The sequence below is a fragment of the Poecilia reticulata genome, linkage group LG1, assembly GCF_000633615.1.
Source record: "Poecilia reticulata strain Guanapo linkage group LG1, Guppy_female_1.0+MT, whole genome shotgun sequence".
Lineage (NCBI taxonomy): Eukaryota > Metazoa > Chordata > Actinopteri > Cyprinodontiformes > Poeciliidae > Poecilia > Poecilia reticulata.
The window spans coordinates 3,636,618-3,663,941 of record NC_024331.1 but is presented as its reverse complement, the minus strand read 5'-3'; the positions used below and the strand labels follow the sequence as shown (position 1 = coordinate 3,663,941).

The window sequence follows — 27,324 nt, the reverse complement described above, 5'->3', positions numbered from 1 at the left end:
CAGATACATACAGTGGCACCGCAGTGGACATGTTAATAATCCTCTTGATTTGCTTTTTTATTTCCATTGAGGAAATGTCTACAGCGCCGACACTGAAGGGTATTTTTCAGAGTGTGTGTTTCTGTGTGTGACGTAAAAAAAAATAATAAAAAAAATCCTATTTTCTTTTTCTTTATGAGAAAAACCTGGGCTGTCAAAGGTTTATGGGTTACAGCCGCCAAAGGACCAGATTTTTTTGCAAGGAGAAAAATGGAGGAGGGTGGTTTTGAACATTCATCCAGGAGCCTGTTTCTGTCAGGGTCACGTATATGAAACTCATCATGTTCACCTGCATTATTTGTTGATTTTCATGCATTACAGCCAGACTTATAATTTTCATTTATATTAGAACTGGGCTTCAGTGTTGTGGCTTCCTGAAATTATTGGGTGAGTCATTGAACAATAATAAAAGTCACATTTTGAGCTTCACACACTTACTTAAGCACACATTTTAATGTGTGCTTAAGTGCACACATTAAAATGTGTGCTTAAGTAAGCTTTTAAATAAGCCACCGGTTGATGTGTCACTATTTCTTGAACACCATGCAGAACCTGTTTCACTTAGGTGAAGGAAAAAGGGAAGAGCAGAGTAAAGGAAAGGATGGAAGAGTAAAGCAAGAGACAAAATGTAAATTAAAGGGGCAGTAGTATGAAAAATACTTTGAGCTTTACATCACGTTATGGTATCGTCTCACCAAAAACATGACCAGAGTGTTGCTTCCATTTCTCTATGCATGTTTGAGAAATCCTTTAATCTTCCGTGGCAACCATTCAGCTGTGCAAAACACTTGAGTGGACCTAGCTCCGCCTTCGAGGATGAATCTCCTCCTTGGACCTGCAGCTTCCAATGACTCCCTCACTCAGCTCCTTCAGACTAGCCGTCAGCAATTAGCAAACATTTGGTGGAACTGCATATCATCTGAGCTCATTATAGGAGTTGCTTCTCAGTGAAACACTGGTAAAAAAAAAAACAAAAAAAAACATTGTTAACAGGTTAATGGAGGAGCCATGTTGTGATGACTTCTGGAAGGTGGAATTTTTAAAGAGACAGAAGCCCAATTTCAAGGTGTTAAATTATGAAGCCAAATTTCTTTTAAGTCATATTTGATATATACAGCATTTTAACAACAACTGAAGGTAACATAGTTAACTGATTTTGCTAAAAGATGTGCCTGGAAAATACATGATACTGTCCCTTTATTTATACTTTAAATGGGAATTAATTTTATATTAGTCACAGAAGACCTTGTGAAGGGGGCCTTCTAAGATTGCTTATCATGTGACTAGAGAAATGCGAGATATTTCCATTACAGTTTTGCAAAGTAAACCACTTTCAATATGACTGCAAACAAACCACCTCATTGTAGCACAAAACATCTGAGTTTATTCAAAACAGACATGATTCCATTAAGTTAATTTATTTTCAAAATGTCAAATAGCGCAATATTATGTGGTCAATGGAAATGCAGCTAAAGAGTTCATGTTTTCTTGATAGAGCAACACTGAATGTTTCAGATGCTAAGGTCACAGGAGTGTCACTAATGCAGGTTCACTGGAACGACTGAAGGGGTTCAGCTGAGTGTTTTACATAAAGTCTGCAAGACGTTGAGACGGCAGCGAAAGCCCTGATCTCAGCAACTCCTGTCTGTGAACAAGCTGAGCTGTTAGAAACTGGTAGACTTCCACACACACAGCATGTCTGCATCAACGGGGTTTTATGGCTAGCAGTGATAATTCAGAGTTAGCCATCTTCCCAGCCTGTTCGTGTTATGTGTGGCATCTGCCCTGCTCCATTTCCCGCCTCCTTAGCAGGAGGAGCTGTCGTCTGCTTTCCAACAAACAACATACATAATATACATAACCAGGAGGATCCACCCAGAAAATCTAATAATTGAGTAGTATGTGTTTTTAAACAACATAGTGCCTTTTAATTTTAAATGAATCAAATTTTATTGATGTAAGAACATAAAAACCTATGCGTCTAGATTTAATCCCCAAGGCTGCATCTTTTCACAGCTGCTCTGCTGATGCGCTCAGTTTCTGCACACGTATTTCCACGTTTCGTTGCAAATAGATTCGTCTTAAAATCCCCAGTAAGCAAATAATGTCAAAATGGGAAACAGACCAGTTTTGTTTCTTTCTTAAGGTACTTATTACTGAATGTGCATGGTATCCAGCACTTTAACCTTCCCAAACTTTACAGCTTCCTTTCACAATGAATAAAAAACGTTTGTTTTTTTTTGCATAAAACATGAAACTATTTAGCATTTACAACTTCAGTTCCAATCAAAATTCAGTATCATGACAAAAAGCTGTGACTACTATGTGAACAATTTCCAGATGCTGTATTTAAAGATGACCCGTCATGCTTCCTGAACAGATTAGAACATTCAGATGATATAAAATATATTCATCATATTTTTTTGTTGTTGTTGTTGCAGAAAATCATTCTTTGATTATGAGATTTTAGTCTATGTTGAGCTCCTTTCAGAATGAACTGTTTTGGGGTCTCTTGTCACTAAATCCAAATGAGCTACAGCTGGCCACGCCCCTCACCCCTCCTAACTCAACGTTTACACCTGTGTAATTATGCAACCATACATCTCTGAAAAGCAGAAGAGTTTGGGGAGACGGAGTGCACAACCAACAAGAATGCAGCAAATGGTTTCTGAATGGTAAGTCAACAGCTAAACATTTTTCCAGCAGCCATTGTACATCAGTAAAACTGGAGCTTAGCTTGAGTTGCTAGGTAATGGGCTTATTGATTTGTGTCGCTACACTGTAAACCAGTGGTTCTTAACCTGGGTTCGATCGAACCCCAGGGGTTCGATGAGTCGGTCTCAGGAGTTCGGCGGAGCCTCTGCCGCGGAGGTAAAGACACACTTGTGTAAAGTCGTGATGACGCCCCGCTTTGTCATCACTTGCTGCAGAGGATCACGTTACATTGCTTAGCCAATCAGAGCTGTGGAGGAGCCCTGATTGAAGGAGCTCCTCTCTCAGCATGGATTTGAACTTTTGTCTTTATTTACTTCAGCAAAGCTCACAGTTTTCCTTAGTCGCATCTTTTCAGGATTGCTACTGCCTCTAGTGGCGTGGGAGTGGTAACACAACTAATATAATTACATTACTAAATCAGAATACCGCAAAGTCTTTATTATTAATTTTTCATTCTCTTAAGAATGTAGAGCTAATTAAATGATCTAAACAAAACCTTAAAGTGGTTCTAGTTTCTCTCGATGGCCAACCTGTTGAAACTGTGGCAAATTTGAAATACCTTGGGTCATTCCTGGACAGTCAGCTCAACTTTGCTGAAAACACTGATTATATTTTGAAGAACTGTTCTCAGAGACTCTACCTTTAAGAAGACTTAGTGATCTAGGGGTGACCCAACTACACTCTAGTTGGGTCACCCGTATGTCTTGAATTTTGGGGGGAAAAAATCATATTTTATTTATCACTACAGAAGGGTTCAGTGAATGCGCATATGAAACTGGTGGGTTCGGTACCTCAAAAAAGGTTAAGAACCACTGCTTTAGATGTTTTAGAAATAGCTCAGTTTCCAGACACCAAAAGTAAATGAACTTATTCGATAAAACTGGTGTTTTTTTTAAGTATTTGGGCTGTTTTTAGAAGTAGTTGAGACCCAAACGAAAGCACAACAATGTGCAAAATATGAACTTTAAAATATATGAGCTAACCGTGTCTTTTACCACATAAAGCCACTGCTGAGTGATAAAAGACAGACCTGCTGCTGCGCGGCATCCTGTAGGTCTGCATTGATTTTATCATCTAATTTTGACTTTCCTGAAAACAAAACAAACAAAATTAAAACAATGAATGCGGACCTATCATTATTCATTAATATATTCATCAAGAAGAGATTGGATCATTTCTGCTGCTTCATGTTCTCAAGAAGTGATTTAATATCATCTAATCAGCCTCAATCTGTCTGTCACAGCTGGGTTCAGGCTGAAAGGTTTCCAACACAAAAGTCAACAGTGGGACATTCCGGGGATCTTTGTGTGATTATATCCGCCCCTGTCTGCTGTGATCAATGTTCAAAGTCGGATAAAAGCCGACAAAACACTGTCATTATCATCAGCCTCATTGTTGATATTGTCTCTGTGACCTTCATCACTTCTCCGCTTAATCATCATCGTTATTATTTTGTCCCGCGCAAAACGTACACACACCATTGTGTCTCCGCCGGTGGCGCCGTTATTCCAATTGTCTCCCTGACAAAACGCCATCTTCACCGCCCGTAGGCGCGCGCAGCGTCCTGCCCTTGTCTATCAGCACTTAAACACCAAATGGTGTTTGACCGGGATTCAAGGCTTTTCTATTACCGTCCCTGCTGCTTGTGTACGAGCGCTTCCTCTGCAGTGTGTGTAATGAGGTGATTTTTATTCGTCCTTCTTGTCCTCCTGCCCTGTCAGGACCGTGGATTCAATTTGTGTGTCGAGATAGAAAAGACAGCTGTGTGCGTGTGTGTGTGTGTGCGTGTGTGTTTGAATGTAAGCGTGTTTAGAGAAGAGATTCCTCAGCTCTAAACACGGACTCCGAGACGAACGGACAGATAAAATGCTGTTTCAGAGCTGGTGTGTTGAATTTAAAGTCGTTCCCAACGACCATTTAAAGTGTGAAAAAGAGAAAAAAGTTGTTATAGAACAGTGGAAAGAGCTGCGCTGGGGTGTGAACAGATGGATGTGTGTAGTAACGAGTTCATTTTGGGGAGGCGGAGTGGGATTTCATTGATTGTGAGATAGGAGAGATCGTTTTTCTCCATTTTCCTCAAAAAAAGAAGAAAAAAAAAAACCTTTGTAACATTTAATCCACAATGCACATTAATACCTGCAGATTTCCATTGGATATTTTATTTATCATCACATCACCATTACTCTGGTGGATTGGATCGTTCACCGGCGCCAACGCCACGACACAGCAGCCAGTTTCACACATCAGTAACCAACGCGTGTCAGACTGTGGCGGCTCTGTGACTCAGATGATTCGTGGAATGATTTCAAAAAGGAAACGACACACAAAAAGCATACTCACAATTTCTCCTGAGATTAGAATTAGCAGCTGACATGCAACCAATATGGTAATATAGTAAAATATTAGTCATGTAATGGAAAAATATGGCTCTCATGAAAGAGCTGCACATTTATTACAAACAGAAGAGAAACCACAGGAAGTCCTGAAGTTAGCAGAGCAACAAGGAGCACTGGGGGAAAAACCCATCTGACTCTTTGTGCAGAATTCTATGACGGAGTATTAGAGCCATTTGTACACAGAAAAAAAACAGAGGATTAAAATTCTGGCAAAAAACTCAGAAACTCACATTTTGGACTTTGCGTACTCAAGTTTTTTTTCTCTAAATATTTTTAAGCAAATTTCTTGAAAACTTTTGAGATAAATCTCAACATTTCTCAGATTTTTCTTGCAAATATTTAACTTTTCAAACGCAAAAATTTCAAAGTTTTTTTTTTCTAGATAACTGTTTTTCTTTTCTTTCTACCATTGCCCTGATACACAGTCATAGAATTCTGACTTTAATCTTAGAAATTTTCTTTTTTTTTAACAGATTTCTGACTCTTTTCTAAGATTCAGCATTGGTTTAATTATATCTGCATCATCAGCCAAATCTAGTACCAATACATTTAGAACAGGTTTTCATTGTGGATAAAGTGAAGGTTTACAAATCCTAATAACAAGGAAGACATTTATGTGATCCTTATTATATGCTAACAACATAATTATCATACACCTAAGAATGTTTGATTATTTATTTGGATTTTGACATGGATTAACCCAGAACTAGTCAGAATTCTGAGTTTGAAGTCAGAGTTGACACTGTTAGATTAACGAATTTAGAAAGGAAGCAAAATAAAAAAAACAGACTAAGAAAATAAATGTCTAACTGGAAAATGCATTAAGAACTGACATGTTTTACAGTGAGATTTGATGGCGTCATGGTAACATCCATTTAGTTAACCATTCACCGCGTTGCCACATAGTGCCATTAATGGGCTTCCCTCTTTTCACAGGATTCAGTTGTCGGGGGTCAGAGGAACAACTTCATACAGAGTGAGACCTACATGGTAGATATTCACTCCTCCAGGAGTAAATTGCTGTGCACAGTGTCGGCCCAAATGTGCAGTATCACACCATAAATCACAGCAACTCCTGAGTGATCAATCACCACGCTATTATGGCTCACAGTATGTAATGGTGTGTAATGACACAATGGCTGCTGCAGGGCTGATGGCGGATGCTGACTATGCACACTGAGATAATATAAGTTGTGCTGAAAGCAGGTGGAGCAGAGCTGTAGGGTTATGTGCTTAGGGTGGAGCCCGTAAAGCGGAGGCAAGGTTTCCTAATGTGATCTAATTCAAATTCAATTCAGAAAAACTTTATCGATCCCAGAGCAAGGTTGTTATAGTTAACAAAATGACTAAACTATGATTTTATTAACTGAACTACAAAAGAATTGCAGTTAATGGGGAGAAACTATAATTAACTGGAGCTATATCATAAAGCTAACTAAAACATAACTAAAACATTCTAGATAATTCATATTTTTGTTTCACTCCCGAACGTTTTTCAGTCGACACGACTATTTAATGGGTTGTTAAGATGCGGTAAGGAGATTTTCAGAACCGTCTTTAAACGTATCATGAGAATACTCATGTCCCAGTTACACCTGTACATTTTAATCACTGAGGGGAGACCAGATGTGGGCGGAGCTTCACGGTCTGCATTATGTTCAACAATTTACCCAGAACCAAAAATCTGCAGATTTCTTCCCAACTAAACTCTAAACATGATGAAAAGTCGGTACCGTCTCACCTGAAAACGGTTTGTCGAAAAAAAAAAAGTTTTCCGCTTTACCAGATTTATTTACTGCAGTTGGAATCTTAAAATTGTGTTTCAACATACATGTTGAACTGATGGTAACACAAACACACACAAAAGAAAAAAAAACAAGAAGGCTTTTGAAACAATCCTCAAACATTCCTGACAGATTCTGCGAGGCCCATTTATCTCAGCAGCGATGCGCTGACAAGAGTGGAGAGAGAAGCCGATGCAGAGCAAACTGACAACGAGAAGATGTTCAAAATCAGCTGGAAAACCGACCCGTTTGATTTAACCCAGGTGCACATCCGCACCGACACATCCGAGATGCGACGTACACGTGTTTCTGGTAACACGACACACAAGAACAAAACACATCCTCCCACCAGGCAGGGAAACGTCAGCGCAGAAGAACCATTTAGAAAAAGAGAGGAAGCCTAATTTGGAGACTCTTCATCCACTGAGACATGCAAACAAGGAAACATGAGCAAATAATATCGACAAGATGATAAACAGATAAACGACGACTGTGGCTCAGTCAGATTTTAAGAGCAAACATGTTTTACAGCCAGTAAGTCTGAATCTTGCTTTTTTTTCTCTCAGACATCTGAACTCCAAATGTGAAATTGACAGGAAATGCCGTCTCTGACAGATGTCGCCTGGAATTATGCAAAATGGTGAAAAGCTGCTGCGTCGTTTTCATCCCGCAGCTAACACCTTATTGTATGGAGAGCCCACAAATCCACAACAATATGGCCTCCACAGAAGGAGCAAAAAAAAAAAAAAAAAAAAAGCTGTGAAGACACTGCTCTGGTAGTCAGCAAGGGTCAATATTTTTTTAAGGTAGTTTTATTTTTCTTTTTACATGACAGCTGGAAAAACAAGCATCAGTTTGTTATTTGGTAAAATAATGTTATGAATGGTAAGTTTAGTTGGCATTCACAGATAAAGGTTTTCCTGTGAAATTGACAGGAAACAGTAAGATGCTTCTCCAGCATCAGCACATTAAACACCATACACAAGAAGATTGACAGCGCTAAGCCCCTCCCTTCCTGGCTCTGATTGGTTGTTTTTGGTCCGAGCAGTGCGTTTCTTCAGACGGCAATAGCAGCTCAGCAAGGAGGTGGAGGAGATCCGTCTTTTCACTGATTATCTGTCTCACATTAAACTGTCATGACATGGTAACAGTTTTATCAAATATGTAAAATTAAAAAGTATTTTTTAAAACTTATGTACTGACCCTCTCCACCTCCACCGTTTTAGAGAGATTTTTTCAGAAACGGCTAAAAGGGAGCAACAGTTATTAACCGATTACATGCAAACGCAATGCCTGCCAAAACAATACTGTACTGTTAATACTAATTTGTTCAAATGTGTTGCTATGAATATGACATTTCAAATAAACAGAGATCCTCCAGTCCTGCTGCTTTGGCTGCTCCACTCAGCAGCCTCTGATTTTATGGATGCATCTCATGTTGCATGGAGACATTAAAGGACCAGCAGGCCTCCTAATGCATCCGAATGGTGCTGAATGAGCCCCTCTAATATGACCGCATTAGGAATGTGGTCAACAGATCAGAGATGATGCAGAGACTGTGAGCAGCTTGGCCTGGCAAAGACAACAGCAACAGTGCAAAATGATGTTGGTCAAATGTTTTGTCTGAATAAAACTAGAATCATGACACTGGCCAATGTCGCTCACACCGTTTGTTTGTTTTTTTGTTTGTTTGTTTTTCTTATGGTATAGTAAAAATGGTTTTTCTGCTCCTTTATACTTTTATACTTTTATTCATGTTTTACTTTTTAGCACCTATTGTTTTGAAGTATATGGTTTCTAATCATGCAAAAAAGAGCAATTCTAATTAATAGTTATCTTATAGCTATTATTTTACTCAAGAGGACAGTTGAGACTAAAACATTAAACATTATGTTTAATGTTGTCTTTTTTTGTTTCTTTTATTTGATTTATATTTTTTTTGGAAGTTTGTAAGTTTCCTAGGTTCCCAACTTGAATCTGATTGAGAATCTTTGGAGGGAGGCAAACAGAGACAATTTTGGAAACATCTAAAAAGTTAGTAGGAAATTTTAAGAAGGTTTTGATTGCTGTATAGATAATCCTTTTTTCCCCCACTGGTTATCAAGAAAGGTAAACATAATTTTTAATGTGTTTGCTATATTAAAATGTACATGAAAGCAGCTCAGTTATATTTTAAAACTTGATACAAATTTTGTTTATTAACTTATGAGAATCCTGTCTCATTTCCAGTCAGACACAAACTTCTTGATTGAATGAAAACAATTTGTAATCTAAAATATATATATATTTTGGGGCTTATGAATATATAGGAGTGCTTTTCGTTCCGAAGAGATGGGAAGGCCTGGATTACTTTATGCTCCAGATAAGCTGAAGAAACTTCAAGTCACATCACTTCATTCTCTGGGTGGAATTTTAGCAGTTTTTAGACCATCGTTTTAAAACCTCAGCATACCTTGATTCTGGTCCCTGCCAAGAAATTACAGCTTGAATGCAGCTAGAAGTAAAAGTAGCCAGAATTGTGATGAAAAAAATGTACCCAAGTAAATCCGTGATTCAGAACTGTGCGAAGTCCTACTGGTTCACGGTGCAGCGTGACCCACAAATAAACTGACAACAAAATTATGCCGAGGCTTGTTCCACCGGAATCTGAGACGCTCGAAAAAGATTCAGCATGGAAAAAAAGTGCCCTATATACAAATTCAGCACATATTGTGTCTGTGATGATAAAAATCTTTTATTTTTCTTATCTCGCTCACATCCTCCTCTTCTCCTTTCTCTCCTGCCTGTTACTTTATGCTCTGGTTTCATGGATTTTCTTACCAGGATGTTATAATGCATAAATCACAAGATGCTAACGCTGACCTGCTGCCTTTGCGCATACGCAATCTTTTTTTTGGAAATATAAGGTTTTAACTGTAAATAATGTAATACAAGCCAAGAAGATGTGAATTAAAACTTTCTGTGTCTTGATTAAAATTTCTGTTTTAAGGTGAATACATTTTGTGAAGCTTAGAAAAAGCTTGATAAAAAAAGCTGGGTCACCCAGACAGAGACACACATCAAGACAAAATCAGGCACAACTCTCCCTGGGGACGTTTTGAATTATTACAGATTCTGAAAGTGTGAACTATTAAGTTTTTTAATGACATGAAAGGCATAGAAATATAAAACAGTGCAGAAGATATGGCTATTTGAAAATTGACACTCAACAAGATCAGGCAGAAAACAACAAAGTTTCTAAAGAACTTTAGGTGTTAGGTTATAGATGCAGTTAGTCAGCTCGGTGCGCAACATTGCTAATCCACCTGGACTGACGTGGCACATTACAGCCGGGCCAGGCAGGCACAGATCTGCGTGCCGGCAGCATGCTACGTATCACAATCATGTACTAAAAGCTATAGAAATTCTGAAATGTTCCCCATCAGAAACTAGAAAGTTTTCCATGCAGACGTTGATGCCTCCTGTCATATAAGTAGTTCTGGTGCATTTCCTTTTCAGCAGTAAATATGTGGTGGATGTTGTCATCTGTGAAGGATGAACGCCTGCCTGTTGGCTTTAACACTGAAAAAACACAAAATCATACCAATTATTTTTGGTCCACTTTCTAGTGCAAATATCTTATTACACTTAAAATAAGACATAACTAACTTACAAGTAACGTCTCAGCAAGAAATAGGAGCTTGTTTAAAGTAAATAATTCTTTAATATTGATGAAAAACACCTAGTTCCACTGGCAGGTTAGTTCACTTATAACATTGGAAAATATCTTTTTATAACTGAAGTAATCTGCCAGTGAAACTAAAACTTTTTCATCAATATTAAGGAATATACTTTAAACAAGCTCCTATCTCTTGTTGAAAAGATGCTTCAAAAATTACTATTTTCTCAGAAATTGATGGTTTTTACTTTTTTTTTTTCTCCATTTCTGCTCTGGTGATTTGTTCTTCTGTCCGTGTTTGGTCAGCGCAGTCACACCCCTGAACTCAGAGCTACACTGAAGTTACCTCAGTTTGATTACAGAAGATTTGAATGGGCCTAGTTATTGGCATAATGAGCTTGCTTTGGGATTCGAGTCACACAGCAAACAGCTAACCGTACACAGCAGCAGAGACGACCTAAAAGAACTGCCCACTAGTCACCAGAATCCCTGACCGGACGTCCTGCCTGCCCTCGTGGTAAATCAAGTAGCAAACACTCAATCATTACAGCTTAAGCAGACATGCATGGCTTGATGCATCCACTCACAGTCTGACTTCACCTAGTGCTGATTTAGCAGCACATACCATCTGTCTGGAATGATTAACCTTTCTATCAATCACCGCTCTCGCCGTTCTCCAGACACGCATCTCCAGAGCAAACACTCTCCTCTCCTCTCACATCCACCAAGCGGGAACCTCCGCACGGTAAATCAGACATAAAATTAGAAAGGAAGGTTTTATCCTCACAGGGTTCGTGAAAGAAGATTAGGATATTTTCCAAGAACCTGGGGATGAACCTTTTTATGAGACGCGTCCTGCTGCATTAATGCAGAGTAATTGGATTTTACTCTAAGGTTTTGATTCACCAAAGTGTTGCGTGTCTTGGAGGCAAACCAGTGACGGCCCGTTCATATCAGTCATTTGTTTTATTCATCCTAGGAAGGCGTATTGCAGATACTGCACTGGGAATGTTTTGGTCAGATTTATTCATTTGAATATCTACCCACATATCGTCCACCGGGCTCCTGCTTTCAGCTTCACATCAGCCCTCAGATTTATTATCTGATTTAGCTTCCAGTAACGATTAGGTCATTGTAGTGGAAGACTTTAACGTTCATGTTGACGTTCAGGATCGGTCCCTGTCCCTGATTTTGATGCAGATACTTCATGGCTGAACTCTGATGCTCTGGTCCACAGGACTCTTTATCACATCCACATGTGCTGCAAGTCACAGTTTGCATTGCTTTTTTCCATGACCGCCGTTGCTGTTCCCTGCTATTTTTTGCTGCGGTGGCTCCGCTGTGGGACCGTACCACAAGGAATAACCTGACTGTAAAGCATTACTGAGCCTTGGGCGAACTTCACCCTTCAGCAGGTTCTGTGGTGGTTCTCTCACTGGGAATCCTTCCTCACTGAAGGTTCTGCTGAGTAAATTCACGTCTCTCTGGATTTCACACTGTGGGGAAACTGTGCTTTCAAATCCATCAACCTGATAATACTTCTTCTTCTTTTTTTATGATTAAAGTAGATGTGGAAATATGTAATATTTATTTCAGGTTATGTAACAATTCAAAGAAATCCACCCACTCATTCAGTCTCCTTCGGTGAACGCCGCGGTTTTCCTCTTTGATTCAGGCTCAGATTAATAAAAGCTCCTGAAGGTCTTTCTGTGCATACCATATGTTTACTGTTTGTGCACTTTCTGCTGACACACCACAACCACAGAGGAATACTAATGTTTTAATGTGTGTGTAAGTCGGGGGAGGGTGTGTGTGTGTGTGTCTGTCAGAGAAAGAGAGAGAATGTCCTGTTATGTCATTGAAACTCGGTGCCCTGCAGGGGATTTTCAGCTGTGATTTCACAAAACAAAATAAAGCCACACTAGTAGAGCTGCGAGAAACATGAGCCGATATCTGAACCAATCAAAGTGTGATTGTGAAGACTGCTGCCAGAATTTATTTAATCTTAGAGATTAGGGATGTTTGATCACACCGTTAGAAGAAATCCTCAGCAGGATTGTGAATAAAATCCACAAACATTTTACCAGCTAGATGACAAAAACAAACAAAAAAAAAAAGAGTTAGAGTGTTAGAGAAGAACTGGAGCCAAATGGGACCGGATCAGTTTTAACATGTGACAGATGTCTTGTTTGTGGTAAAAACATTTACGTTTTTATCCAGTTCAACATAGAGCTGCAGATAGATTTCTCCAGATGATGCAGCTGAGATTTAAAGGCTCAGATTCTTCTATTCAGATGGTTCAGATGTCTAAAAGGAAATCTGTGTTGTTACATGTAATGATGTACAAAGACTCAATGTTGGGACAGTAATGATGACTCCTGATGCTTCCTTTGTAACTGGAGGTGCATTGATAGACTGGGAGAAGCTGACATGCTGATTCCTCTCCGTTAAGTCAAATATCATCAGAAAATGGAGAATTGCAATATAAAAAGTGAAACATGTAAATTACAGAGCTTCATTAGACACAAAGTGATACATTTCATGTTTTTTTGTGTTAGTGTTGATTATTAGGCCTAATGTGAACCCAAAAAGTGGACAATTTGAATGTTAAATACAACAAGGAAAACTATTTTGATGCCTACATGTCATGTTATGGCCACTGGATGAAAAGTGGGATTTTCGACAGCTATTGACACCTAGTTCTGCCGTGCGCATGAAGATTGAGGGCTATCGGCAAGAGGTTTTTGTCAGAGTGGAAAATTGTAGGGCACTGCCAAGAATGGTCAAAAACGCTGTGTGTCCGTGTTCCCCTATCACCCCCCGCCCCTTGGGCCTAGGAGAGGTTTTCGTATTTAAATGAAGTTGCTGAGAGCCATGCAAATGCAAATCAACTGTTGAGCACTGGCCTTTTGACTCTCATTCCTGTTGTAGCTATAACCCATTTTACCTTCTGTTCACCCGTTTACTAGACCCAGGACCTGGACAAAACCCCTCAGTGTTATAAACTGAGAAATAATGAGATTTAAATAATGAGATACTCATTTAATAATGAGTATAAAACAGGCATTACTGCTGAAAATGTTCTAATGTTACAAAGTCACACAAATGGAACAAATTTAGTGTGACATTCACCATCCAGCACTGAACACACTTAGCTCAACTTAGGGATGTAACCATAACACTTAAGTCTGCATATCAAAGTACAATTTTCAGGGTAAATCTGATGMTATATTGTCAACATTGCATGTCTGTCAAGCTCATCCAAGATTGTGTGATGGAATGCAGACCGAAGTGTTTCTGCCAACGTGAAAACACTGAGTTTACATAAAGCATCAGTTGTGTCATCATGACAAAGTTCCAATCATTTGCACATGTAAAATTTTGATCATTATAGTATCACAGGCTTATTATTCATGGCATACTAAATTGTTATTGATTCTTCTGAAATTGTCTCCTAATCTGGATTTTGTGATTAAACATTCTCAGCATTTAATCACAAATACTGGCTCAAAAAAGCCTGTATTCCAACATGAACTCCTTCAAATGGGGATGTAAATACATGTTGATGTTGCAGTGCAATGGGCCAAACAGTTTAACACATTTTGAGACATTTGTAGGTATTGTTCAGTTATAAAGGTATGCCATGTTTGGAGAAAGAATATTAAAACAATAATCTATCTTGTCCATTAAAATATATGTTACATGTGTGTTAGGAGCACTGAAAAACTTAGTTTTGGTTGAATTGATGATATAAAAGAAGAATATGCATGAATACATACAATAGACTTTTGTGAAACGTGATCTTACTTTGACATTCCTCCTATCTGAAGATTTATCTTGTGATGGGAGGAATTGCACAACTTAATCAAAAAATAATAATAAAAAACATGTTCCTGAGTAGTTCATTGTACATAAAGTATTTTTGTGAGTAATATTCAAACTAATGTTAATGTTCACTGATTGCTTTAAAGACCCAGAGTCACGCTATATTGGAGTGGTAGTGGTCATTCCAAATCACAATACAGGACTTAAGAAACTAGAGATTTTTCAGTATTCAGTTGCTTAACTCTCACGTTTAAACTGAAGAACAAAATGGTTGAAAGTTTGTAATACCTTCTGATAGAGTATAAACATTTGCATTCTTTTTTTAAAGTTTTGTTAGTCAAGCACTAAATATAACTTACGGATTATGAATCATATTCTGTATAAACTAAAACGGAGACAGCTCAAAGTAGAATTGAATAAATAAACATCTACACATTTAAAAACATTTTAGCAATTAATAATAAAAATAAAATATACTGTCACGTAACTTTTGAAAAAATAACTTTGAAAAAGTTATTTTATATGAAAGAAAATGACCGTGCCTTGTGTGAAATGGTGGAAAAATTCCTATTTTACAGAGTTACTTTTTCAGTATCGTTTTGATACTAAGCAATGATCCGGCGGAAAACAACAGATGACACCGCGGCATTGTGTATTGACAATGCACAAAAGCGTTTTCCAGCTGCGTCCAGGACCTACTGCCAGTCAACCAGATGTAGCTAAAGAAAGAAGCAGGTAAGATTTATTACTAATCTAGAGACGTCACAATTCCTTGAATGATTAAAGTACTGTGATTTATTAAAATCCATCAAAGCAAATTGTCTGCCTCAGAGTTTGCTGAATTATGTTTTACTATTTATTACCAACTGCTTTTAATTCTTTTTTTCTTCCAATTGTTTCCAAGTGTTTTCTCTTTTTCATTAAAGTTTTTCTTTTCTGTAAGAATGTATTAATATAATGTGTTTTGTTTTTTAGTGTTAATGTCTTATGTGTGCATACTAAGCTGGAAGATGCCAAACAATTTCACTGTAGTTTCATAATGACTAAAAGATGCCTGTAGCTCATAATGATTGTCTGTTCTGTGTTAACAGCTGATGGAGGAAGGCAGAGAGTACTGGCAGCAGAGGAGGTGGCATTCTGGGAGGATGGCAGCTATGAGGCGGTGTCAGGATGGACCCCAAGTTCCTCCAACCAGGAGCTCAGTGACACCAGGACTACATTACTACATCAAAGGCACCACTTGGTTCTTCATAAGTGTCTTCAGAACAAAGCCTTTGGATCAATCTATCAGGAATATTTCAAAACCGTCAGAAGGGACTGACAGAGAAACTGCTTCTGCTCACATAACTGGCATAAATCTGCTCAGATAAAATCTACCACTCAGAAACCAGCTGTAAAGGTTTTTTCTTTCCAGTTTGTAACTTGAAGGGCAGTGTTATGTAAAGTTGACTCTTTTTTTAGTTTTACATTATGTTATAATGTTATTCCCTGATCTAAAACATACCTGGAGTGTTGCCTTGATTCTTCCATCCATATTTGAGAAATCCTTTACATTTTCCTTAACAACCGTTCAGCTGTGCCAAACGCCTGGGTGGACCTAGTGACTCCTTCAAGGATGAAGCTCCTTCTTGGAGCTGCAGTTTCCAAGCTTTCGCCTCACTCAGCTCCTTCAGACTAGCCAGCAGTAATTAGCAAACACCTGGTGGATCTGAGCATCTGCTGAGCTCATTATAGGAGCTACTGCTCAGTGAAACTCTGGTAAAAACATTGTTAAAGAGTTAATAGAGGAGCCATGTTGTGATGACTACATGACAGCAGAGCTTCAGAAAGAGCAACACTTCCTTAAAGAGACAGAGGTCCAATTTCAAGGTGTTAATTTACAAAGTCACATTTATTTAAAGTCATATTTGACATATGCAGCATTTTTATAACTGCTGAAGTTAACATGGTTACTTGATTGTGCTATAAAATTACACTATGTGCCTGAAAAATACACAATACTGCCCCTTTAAGTCTGATGGAATCAGTGTGGATCAACTGTAATCCCTGTAGGGTTGCTGTAAAACTATGTTACGCAACAGGAGACGTATATTATAGGATAAAATCAAAGTTTGCACCTTGTTGCCATCATTAAACTCAATGTAACCATCACAGAAGCAAGGGGGGGGGGATGGATTTCCCTAAGTGCCTGATGCATATCACAGACACAGATCTAATAAAACAGACAATCAACATACACTTATTGCAGTCTTTCAAGTCTAATGAGTTGTATATCTATGAATTATTGTGAAGTCCTTCTTTTTATCTGTTGCTTCTCATCTTGATGGTGCTTTGGTCATATTTTATAGTTGGCTGCAAGCATCCAGACCGGAAGGAAACAAACAGCTTGTGGTGTCTGAGTGATGCTTCCTCAGCTGCTGTGAGCCGTGTGCATTGTTGAGAGCCTGAGCGTTTGTCTCTGAGAGACAGAGAGAGAGATGAGAGTTATGGTACTTAGCCTCTGTAATTTGTCGGGTAAAGTTCTGCAGTCAAACTCTTGCGAAAAGTTTTTAGACAGAGCCATGACACGGTCTAGCTAGCAGAGTACATAAGCTCCACTTTCTATCACTCAGAAATCCCTCTATTTATTTAGTTTTTTGCACTCATGTCCGTGGTTGGTGGAGAAGTCGTGCATTTTACTGAATGTTTCAAGAACGGATTCCTGCATCAGAGCTGCTGCTTTGATCATCTTTTCTTAATTTGGCAGGATTTTACAGGTAGTGTTTTATGTAAAATGCTTCAGAAATTATGTGGAAAGAAACACAATTAGATAATGTGGGTCACATAAAAGCTGGAGTATGTACCGTATTTTCCCCACTATAAGGCGCACCTAAAAACCTTCAATTTTCTCAATAGCCAACAGTGCGCCTTATAATCCGGTGCGCCTTATATATGGACCAATATTGAGCCACAACAGGTCTAGTAACTATGGTAAGCAGCCGCCAACTTCAATTTTGCCCGTAGAAGAAGCGCGCGGTGCATGCTGGGATAGTTGTCAGAACACTGATTTGTTAATAAAGTTTGACTGACCTATCTACCTACCGACCTGATAATCAAGTCGTCTGCAGAGAACGCACACAGCATGTTCTCCATGAACATGCTGTGCACGACCGGAGAAGGGTGACCATCGTCCAGCCACGCCCCGGCCCAGTCGTGGAAGGCTCTACTCGCTGACCCGAGTCAGACTGTTTTTGTTGACATTCTTTATGTCAACAAAGTGGCTTTAGATATTCATCCGGGGTGCTTCGACTAGGGTTACCAAGGGACCAGCCCCTATATATTTAAAGCCTGGGGCGGCGGGGGAAGAGAGACAGAGACTGCGGCGGCAGCGTGTCTGTTGGTCTGTGTTACCCAGAAAGCAGTTGGGCACAATATCGCAACACCAACACCATGAGTGAAACAATGACTATATAAAGTACTCTGGGACCACTTCTTTATTATTACACATCCACATTTGTAGAGTATGGAACAAATCGCGTCTCGTATCGGTTCAGTAAGGAACGGGTGGCAACCCTAACTGTAGCGTCTATCCCATGCGCCTTATATATGAAAAAAGTCCTAAAATAGGCCATTCATTGAAGGTGCGCCTTATAGTGCGGAAAATACGGTAACTTTTATAATAAAAAATGTTTTACATATTTGTTGAAATTGTCACTATGTCATGACATTATGAGACATTATGAGACAGACAATGTAGTTTTCCGCCTTCTCCCAGTGCTAACTAGAAACATCCAATCAGAGCCAGGAGGCGGGTCTTAGCACTTTCTGCTACGATGCAGCTAGCATAGCATGCTGTTAATGCTCAGGTTAGTTAGCGTGGCCACTGATGATGTCCGATAAAGTTGTTTCTCCGCCATTAGCACATTTAGCAGCATTGATTGACAATAATGGTAAATTCCTGCTGGTAGATATTATTAGTTTGAGTCACATGATCTCAATTCTTTACAGCAAACTGTGAATAGATTGTAGACTGTTTTTCTCAGCTATGAATTGACACATGGGTGATGCAAAGTGTCCAGTATGAGATGTCAAACTTGCACCCAAAAAACTCAGTTATGAAATGACCAAATTTATGGAATAAGAACATGTTAAAATGACCAGAACCCAATGTGGACTTTTAGCTTATTTCTTTCAGGTTGAAAACAAATCTCTTGCCTTAAATGTTAACACAATTTAATACCTTGAGATTGGACTTCTGTCTCTTTAAGAAGCTCCTGCTCTTTGTGAATCTCCTCCTTCAGCACGTTATTGCGACAACGCTCCTCCATTAAGTCTGGTCCAGTTGAAACTCTACCGGAGGAATCCTTGTCAGTGGGAGAAAGACAAGACTGAGCTGTGAGGAGTAATAAAAAAAAGAATGGAATTACATAGGAAGGAGAAGGCCTAGTTCGTTGGTAAGAAGGGTTCGGTGAATGCGCATATGCAACTGGGGGGTTCGGTACCTCAAAAAAGGTTAAGAACCACTGGCCTAGTTACTTAAGCATGTTATTCAAGTTACACATAAAAAAGCTTCAACAAATTCCTAATTAAATTAATCGGCTTGATAGCAATTCAGATTACTCAAACAAATCACGTTAATAAAATGTACAAAATGATCATCAACACTGTATTCCTAAAAAAAACTATTTCTAAATAAAACACACAAAAAGCCAAAATAATATTAAAAATCTAAAAGAAAATTTGCTTCCCAATATTTGTTTACTGTTCAATTAGAACTTTTTTTTTTTTAATCATCATTTCTATTATACTTCATACACTGGAAAAACACAAAATCTTACCAAGTATTTTTGGTCTAGTTTTGCAAAAATAGAAGCTTGTTTTAAGTAAATAAATCCTTAATATTCATGAAAAAGTACAAGTCCCTTGGCAGATTATTTGACTTTTAACAACACAAAAATGTCTTGTTCTAAGAAAAATAATCTGCCAGTGGAACAAGTACTTCTCCAATTTTAAGAAATTAACTTCAAACAAGCTCCCTATTCTTGTTGAAAAGTTCCTTCTAAGTTAGTCTTATTTCTAGTGCGCTAAGATATTTGCTTTAGGATCTAGACCCAAACTCTAAATGCTTAGTGTTTTTGCAGTGCCATACTGCTGCGTATTAAATAAATTATTGCTCAAACTCAACATCCCAAACAATCATCCAAACCACAATGTTCAACTAAAAGCACCAGAGGAAGCTGAAGGAATCAGAACCTGATGTTCCACCATGTCAGGAGGTGACTGGGGGACGTCTGTGGCACTGATTTCTGGATCTTCTGCGTTCTTACGTGTTTGCAGTGTTTCTCCACCGATCCATTCTGTCTGATATCATTCCACCGAGAGCCTCAGAAAAAAACTCGCCCACACATTTAAAAAAAAATCTCCCTTGTCTTCATCCTCACCGACTCTGTTCAGTCAGGGATGCATCTTCTGGAATGCTTCAGTCTTCCTCTCCTCTGGAAGGTTTGCCCTTCTTATCGGCTGTTCGTTATTCTGGTGGCGTTGCCAGGAGCGATCTGTGCAGAGGAGTGTGGGAGTCGGTTGGCTCCACACAGCCTTGAAGCTTGATTTACAAATTTCACGCTCGCCTGGAAAGAAATATTGTGCGTTATTCCATTTTAATTGCTAACAGTTTAACATTACTGGTCACTAGAAGCACTCCCCCAGTCTATGAAAAATAAATCTTTATGCAAGCTCCTCTGCAGACCTCATATAGAGACGCAAATAATCATAAAATCATAAAGATTTTCTGGACTAAAGCTAACGACAACAACAGAAACTGAAAACACATTTTTGTTAACTGAAATAAATAAAAACGGTAATTAATGGAGAAAAACTATAACTATCTGGAACTGTAGTGTGCGTTTGTAACCATGACTAAAACATTCTTAAATTATGGAAATAAATATCCTTCATTTTCACGTTTATTAAATAATTTTTACCACCCAAGCAGCTTATGTCAACTGTCTGCAAATTACGCTGACAGCTGACGTAATTTGCTCCTCATGGCTCTTACGTGAGTCTGCAACATGGCGACAGCAAAAGTTGAGAGAAAATAAAGCCAGTTTTTGTTCAACATTTTTTGAAACTGGAACCTTCTGCATCGATGTAAACAATTGATGTTTACATAGTTACGATATGATACGTTGACCGTTTTGAATTCGGCACCTAAAAATTATGAAAAAGCTCAAACTAAGCAATATTTAACTGATAATTAATAAAAACTAGCATACACTCTTAAAAACTCATTCAAACTAACTACATTAGACAAGCAAAAAGTCAAAGAAACACACCAGACTACAATGAAAAACTCAAAACTATTATATTTTGGGGTGAAATCAATTGCACCCACAAAAAGTCAGCTTCAAAACCATCGGAAGCACATTTTTACAGTAAAAAGCAGATTCTCTACTACTTCTGTTGCTGTTCTTTCTAAATAGAACAATGACATACAGAAATTGAACCAAGATCATCAAAGCCATGAAGATAAAGCGCTGGTTTAACAGAATCAATCAATCAATCAATCAATCAATCAATCAATCAATCAATCAATCAATCAAATTTTATTTGTATAGCACATTTCAGCAGCAAGGCATTTCAAAGTGCTTTACATAATTAAAATAAAAACAGCATGTGACATTGAATAAATAGTGAGAAAGAGAGTCTGCTGAAAAATGTGACTCATTCCAGCAGAAAGCCGACAAAGGAGAGGTTACATTCCTGAGGAGTAAAGGTTTCAGCTTTGAATGGGCTACTGAGCAAGAACTGCTCACGTTGTTCGACATGCCACACATGTAATAAAAATCACCCTCTGTACATAGAATCCAAACAACACCAATGGCAACTAAGGCTGCATCACTAATGTGAGCAAAACATTGTTATTCCAATAATATCGACTTTGCAATTGCCCTGTTCCCATTAAATAAGATACCAAATTAAAGTCACACGTGAAAAAGTTGAATCATGCGATGAGTCATTAAAAACCATGCCGCGTCATCATCCTCCAACTACTTCCTGTCGTCGTCTTCGTAGTTTCTACCAGTGGCAACATCTGGTTGTTGATCACGTGACTCGTGTGACGCGACAAAAGTGATTCCATTGCCTGTTTCGCGAAATAAACCAATTTCGAAACTGCCTGGTTTCCATTAAGCAAAATTATTTTTAAAATGTCAAATTGCGCGATTCTATGGTCGATGGAAACGCAACTAATCTTGAACACGGGCAGCCATTCTGGAGACATTTGGTTTTCTGAATCTGGGCAGCCCTGCAGCATTTTTGCCCTTTCAGGATGCAGTTAAATGCATCTGGTGAAGAAAATTTTAATCATGCTAAAGACCAGGGGTCAAAAAATGCCTGGCAGTAGATATACACTCTCTGGTTTGGAAGCAGCAGCTTTAAAACAAAATGAGTATTTGAGGCTGAAGTGTGTGCTCAAACATCCTGTCAGGACAGAAACCGTCCATAAAGAGGAAGGCTTAACCTGCTCCTTTTCTGGATGGCAGTTTTTCTACCTCAACAGGTGTGTGTGTGTTTCTGTGTCTCCTCTCGGTCAGGCGGGTGGAGCTACACCTTTTTTTTCTAAATGGATGGTGTTTCTCGGTGGAGATCCATTAGCTTTGCATGTGTACAGTGTGGGAGCCTGACAAATCCTTTTACATCAGGGACAGTACGTGTGTGTGTAGTTTGTGTGTGTGCATGTGTGTTTTAGCATTTCTCACCTTATAAGGCCCATTTTTCCAACAAATGCTACATTGTGAGGCCCAAAGCCCAGACCCCATAACAGGAAGTGCTGTTTTTTGGTCAGGTGTGACATGAGTTTAGATCAGGGATGGTTGGGGTTAAGGTAAGTTTCAGGGTTAGGCAGTAGAAATGAATGAAAATGAATGGAAGGCTAAGCAAAATCCCTGTGACGATAGAAAAACGTGTGTGTGCGTGCGTGCGTGCGTGTGTGTGTGTGTGCGTGTCTGCGTGTGTTTATGTGTGTGTACATTTGGATCACACATAGCTTTCAGACATGTTTATCTTCAACATTAGTGTGTGTCCGTGTGTGTATTTCAAAGTGTGAAATCTCATTATGTGTGCTAAAACCCTGTTTGGCCTAATGCTTGCACACACACACACGCAGTTATCATACCCGTGTGTGTGTGTGTGTGTGTGTGTGTGTGTGTGTGTGTGTGTGTGTGTGTGTGTGTGTGTGTGTGTGCGTGTGTGTGCGTGCGTGCGTGCGTGCGTGTGTGTGTGTGGGGGGGGGGGGGTATATATATATGTGTGTGTGTGGGGGGGGGGTGTATATATATATGTTTGAATGTGTAGCAGCTTTTGGAGGAATGTTATGTCAGGTGATGGTGTGATTATTATTTTAATCTTTTCAAACCATAACGCTGAAGTCTGACACTTTTCATAGGTTTCTATTAAATTCCTAAAGTTGATATATAATTAAATAAGGTTTAGAAAAAAATAAAAATAATGTATAATTAAATAACCCTGTGTTTGATTAATGTAACAATATGGTTTTCAGACTCATGCAGCTACAACTAAATGACTAAAATGAAACAAACAAAATCATGTTTTAGATTCAGCAGGAAGCTGCAGACTTTTAGCCTGAAATGCAAGGTTACTTTTTGTTAAACGGCTTCAAGGTTCAACAGTTGTTTTGGTTAAGTTGTTACATTCAGGCTCATGGGACTCAGTTCAAATTGTTTCTCTTGTAGTCACATATGTCTGAGGATATTTTGGAATGTTTTCCACGGAATATAGATTTCATATGAATATTTATCATTTAGGTGTACGCTGCCAACATTGTTTGAAATGACAAATATTTCTTGTTAAAACTCCATAGAATCTAGGTATATAGGTACATGTCTATGTTATTTTAAATACAGACACATCACGTCATCACAGAATATTTTGGGATTCTTATGATAAAATATGGGTTTTGTGTGAAATCCTGCATGTATCGTTCTTATTCCAAAGTCACAGCTTACAGATTTTTATTATTTAAAAAGCTTTAGATTCAAGAGCACAATAATATATTCACATTGTTGCAGAGAGACATGATTGTCTGAAAATATTTTTTGAATTTGATCAATTATTTATTGTCATTTTTATTATTGCCATCCATAGGTTAACTGCGCTGTCATAGCAACATCTTTAGAGAGTAACTTAAAAGTCCAGCAAAGTCCAGTCCACTGGTCACAGCAAAATGAGTCATAGAAATGTATCGGCTTAAAAACGCTACTTAAACTTTACAACTCTGCAATTAGTTTGTAATGCTGTTACAAACAATATTTGGTCACTTTTGTATTTTGAGGTGAAGAGGAGGAAAAATAAATTGTCCAGAATTAATGTCGTTCCTGTTCTGCCTTCCTCTGTCTCTGCTTTTCTTCTTGAACATCAAATAATGTTTCATAAGTACTGGGGATGTACAATACTATCAGTATGGTATCGGCCGATATTAGCTCTGAAATTTATTATCGAACGTCCAGCATTCCGTCAAAATAACTCACCGATAAAAAAATTGTGTTGTTTTTTTATGACAAACCACCACAACGTCAACTCTGCACTGTTTGAATGTTGTCATTGTCTAATAGAGAGCAGACGTCATGAATAAATTTGACATTAATCATAATGCAAGTTGAAAGTGCTCCATCATTTTCAGCCTACTTAGCGTTTGCATTTGGTAGCAGGTTAGATTGACAAAGATAATGCAGTATTTTAATTCCACAGTAGAAAAAGCCATACAGTTTCAGTAAGTAGGTATAAGAAAAAATATCATTATTGGTATCGTTTATCGACCAAATGAGTTTTCGTATATCGGCATATCAGATATTGACTAAACATTGTGCATCCCTAAAGTGTACGAAGCCTAACGCTGTGGGTTGGTTATCTTACATGTTCACTGTAGTCTGAGGTGTAGCACTGCAGGGTGGACTGAGTTTCAGTTCTGCCTTTTGTTCTGACCTAACTTCTACACCAAGTCAGAGAAAAAAAACCTACAGAGACAGATGATATTCCAAGATGAGAAAAAGCAGAGGAGCTTGAAGAATGGCATTTCCTGCCCTGTTGTGGCCGTTTACAACACGGAGCAGAGAAAAGACCGCTCTCTATTTTTACTGTAGAAATGTCAGCCATGCTCTCTGCGTTCATATCTCTTATAGGACAAACGAGGATGTCATCTTAAACCTCACACTGCACCATGCCCGCCTTTTTTATTACTACCATCAACTCCCCCTGGCCCTCCCCCGTCTGCCCCCAGGTGTTAAACAGCCGCCGGCGTTGGAGGGAAAGGACAGATGTACGATGTTGTTTCCCTTCAGGATTTGTGATGCTGTGTGATGTTGAAGGCTCGTTTCTGCAGGAGTCAATCAGTCTTGATGGATGGAGAGAGAGATGGGTGACACTGAGGTGACATTCCCATGGAGGTCCAGGGATCGTGTGCTCCCCATTTCCAATGCAAAAGTATTCATTCTCTGTGAATTTTCTCACATTTTGTCACGTCACAGTCGCAAACTTCAATGTGCTCTAATTCTGATTTCATGAGACAGGCAATCAGTGAATAATTGTGAAGCAGAAAGAGAATATGTTATTTTTGGTTTGTAGAATCGCCTTTTAGTGGAATTATGACTCCAACTTTTGGGAGTAAGTCTGTTCTAACAAGGCTATTCAAGCCCATTTAGATCAGCCAAAAAATTTTAGGTGTCAAGTTTTGACAGTCTCAATTGTATTTATATCTAGACTTTGACTGTACCATTCTTAACACATACATTTGCTTTGATTTGAATCTGCTGTTCTCAGTCCTGATCTTCACCATGGTTTATCAACACATCTGATTTAAATAAAATAGAAAAAATATATTTTACTATCGGGCTGCACAGTGGCGCAGTTGGTAGAGCTGTTGCCTTGCAGCAAGAAGGTTCTGGGTTCAATTCCCGGCCTGGGGTCTTTCTGCATGGAGTTTGCATGTTCTTCCTGTGCGTGCGTGGGTTTTCTCCGGGTACTCCGGTTTCCTCCCACAGTCCAAAAACATGACTGTCAGGTTAATTGGCCTCTCCAAATTGTCCCTAGGTGTGAGTGTGTGTGTGCATGGTTGTGTATCCTGTGTGTCTCTGTGTTGCCCTGCGACAGACTGGCGACCTGTCCAGGGTGTACCCCGCCCCTCGCCCGAAACGTTGGCTGGAGATGGGCACCAGCACCCCTCCCGACCCCATTGAGGGGAAAAGGGTGCAAGAAAATGGATGGATGGATGGATATTTTACTATCCCACAATGGGGAAATTTAAGTGTAACAGCAGCAAAGTAGGCAAGGATTTGGGGATTCTGTTATGAAAAGTACAAACATTAAATGAACTTCCTGTCAAGGGAATGGCAGGATTTAAAAACGAGCCTAAAAAGATGACTGAATTTCTTTGTTTTTAATGATAGTGACATACTTTTAAATACCCTGTATTGTCCAATGTTCTGCTCAACAACACCACTTTGCTATATATGTGAAACTTAAATAACATTAAATACGGATCTCTTTGGCCATTGATTGGTTGAACTGTTTCCATCCACTCCATATTTCCATTTTGGGTTAATAAATATGGATGGAATTTAAAATCAATCAATCAAATTTATTTGTATAGCACATGTCACCAACTCGGCAGTTCAAAATGGTTTACATTGTAAAAAAAAACAACAAATCAAACCCATCATAAGCACATCATATAGTCAACAGTTGTGAAAACCAGTGACAGACATTACAACTGGTAAAAATAATCAATACACATCAAATATGAAGATCAATGTTCCATTTATTATGGGTCAAAAGCCACAGATGGAGATTTTGCCTTAATTTAAAGGAACTCAGTGTTTCAGCTGTTTTGCGGTTTTCTGGAAATATATTCCAGATTTGTGGTGCATAGAAGCTGAATGCTGCTTCTTTGCATTTGGTTCTGGTTCTGGTTCTGGGGATGCACAGCAGACCAGAACCAGAAGACCTGAGTGGGAAAAGTAAAAATAGAAAAAGTGGAATATTTGGAAAAATTAAACAGAGTAGAATGGATTTCACAAGACCGTATTTATGCTATTGTTTCTGATGAAACAGACCGTGTGGGTTGGTTGCCAAAACCGATCAAACTGATGTCATCGGCGGTTCAATTAATCTCAGCTCATCCGTGAAGAGCCCACTTTGCTCAGGTTGAGTTGCTGTTTCATGAGGGAAAACAAGGCAGAACTTTGTTTGAGATGTGTCAGACTCAGCCACTAAGTACTTTATGCAAATGCATTTCATGGTGGCGGAGTAAAAGCTTGGACTTCAAACAAGGTGTTTCAAGCAGCTTAGAAAAGTGAGTTATGTGATGGAAATTAACTCCTAACTGTGGACTTAGGGTTTGTAACTTTGAGATGACAAAGTTTTTTACAAAAAAAAAAAAATCTACTGAAGGAGAAACTGTTTCATTTTCCTTTTAAAATCGTCCGAATGGCTCGTTTTACATTTAAACTAGGTAGACTCAAAAAGCCTGAGTATTAAGAACAACCCATTGCTTCCCCGCCTGACCGCTTCTTGAATAAAATATGACCTGGCTGAAAGGTTAAGCTTGTATAGTCAGACGCACGGCGTTGTTGACTCTTTGCTTACAGCTTGAGACAGCGAAACAACACTTGAAGCCACGGATGCATCAATCTGAAAAGACGAACATTAAGATGGTCTCTCCTGTCACAGCAAGCCGTCTCTTTGTTCCTGTCGTTTCCTTTACTGTTTTATGGGGGCTCTGCTCATCACAAACACTCTGCCACCGATCACTTAAATGTGCCGGCTGATTTTTGATTTCTGGCATACAAACATCGAGGCTTTTTTTTTTCATAGTTGAGAAGAAGAAAAGTGATTGTAGTGAAGTTTTAGGTGAACA

The 27,324-nt window shown here is 38.8% G+C and overlaps 1 protein-coding gene and 1 long non-coding RNA gene across 4 annotated transcripts in view; one reads left to right on the top strand and one right to left on the bottom strand.

Moving 5' to 3' along the window:
* The window catches only part of LOC103457085 (protein ELFN1-like), a 128,053-nt gene that overhangs the window by 88,513 nt on the left and 12,216 nt on the right, over positions 1–27,324 (top strand). The gene's annotated exons all lie outside the window — the stretch shown is intronic.
* On the bottom strand, positions 16,379–20,918 carry LOC103457012 (uncharacterized). 2 transcript variants are annotated; one of them, XR_532364.2, is made up of 3 exons: positions 19,838–20,918; positions 18,637–18,789; positions 16,379–16,875 (listed from the first exon to the last, which is right to left on the bottom strand). It is a non-coding gene; the product is annotated as an uncharacterized LOC103457012 (long non-coding RNA). The 2 variants fall into 2 exon arrangements; XR_532360.2 differs by having other exon boundaries at positions 18,637–18,760.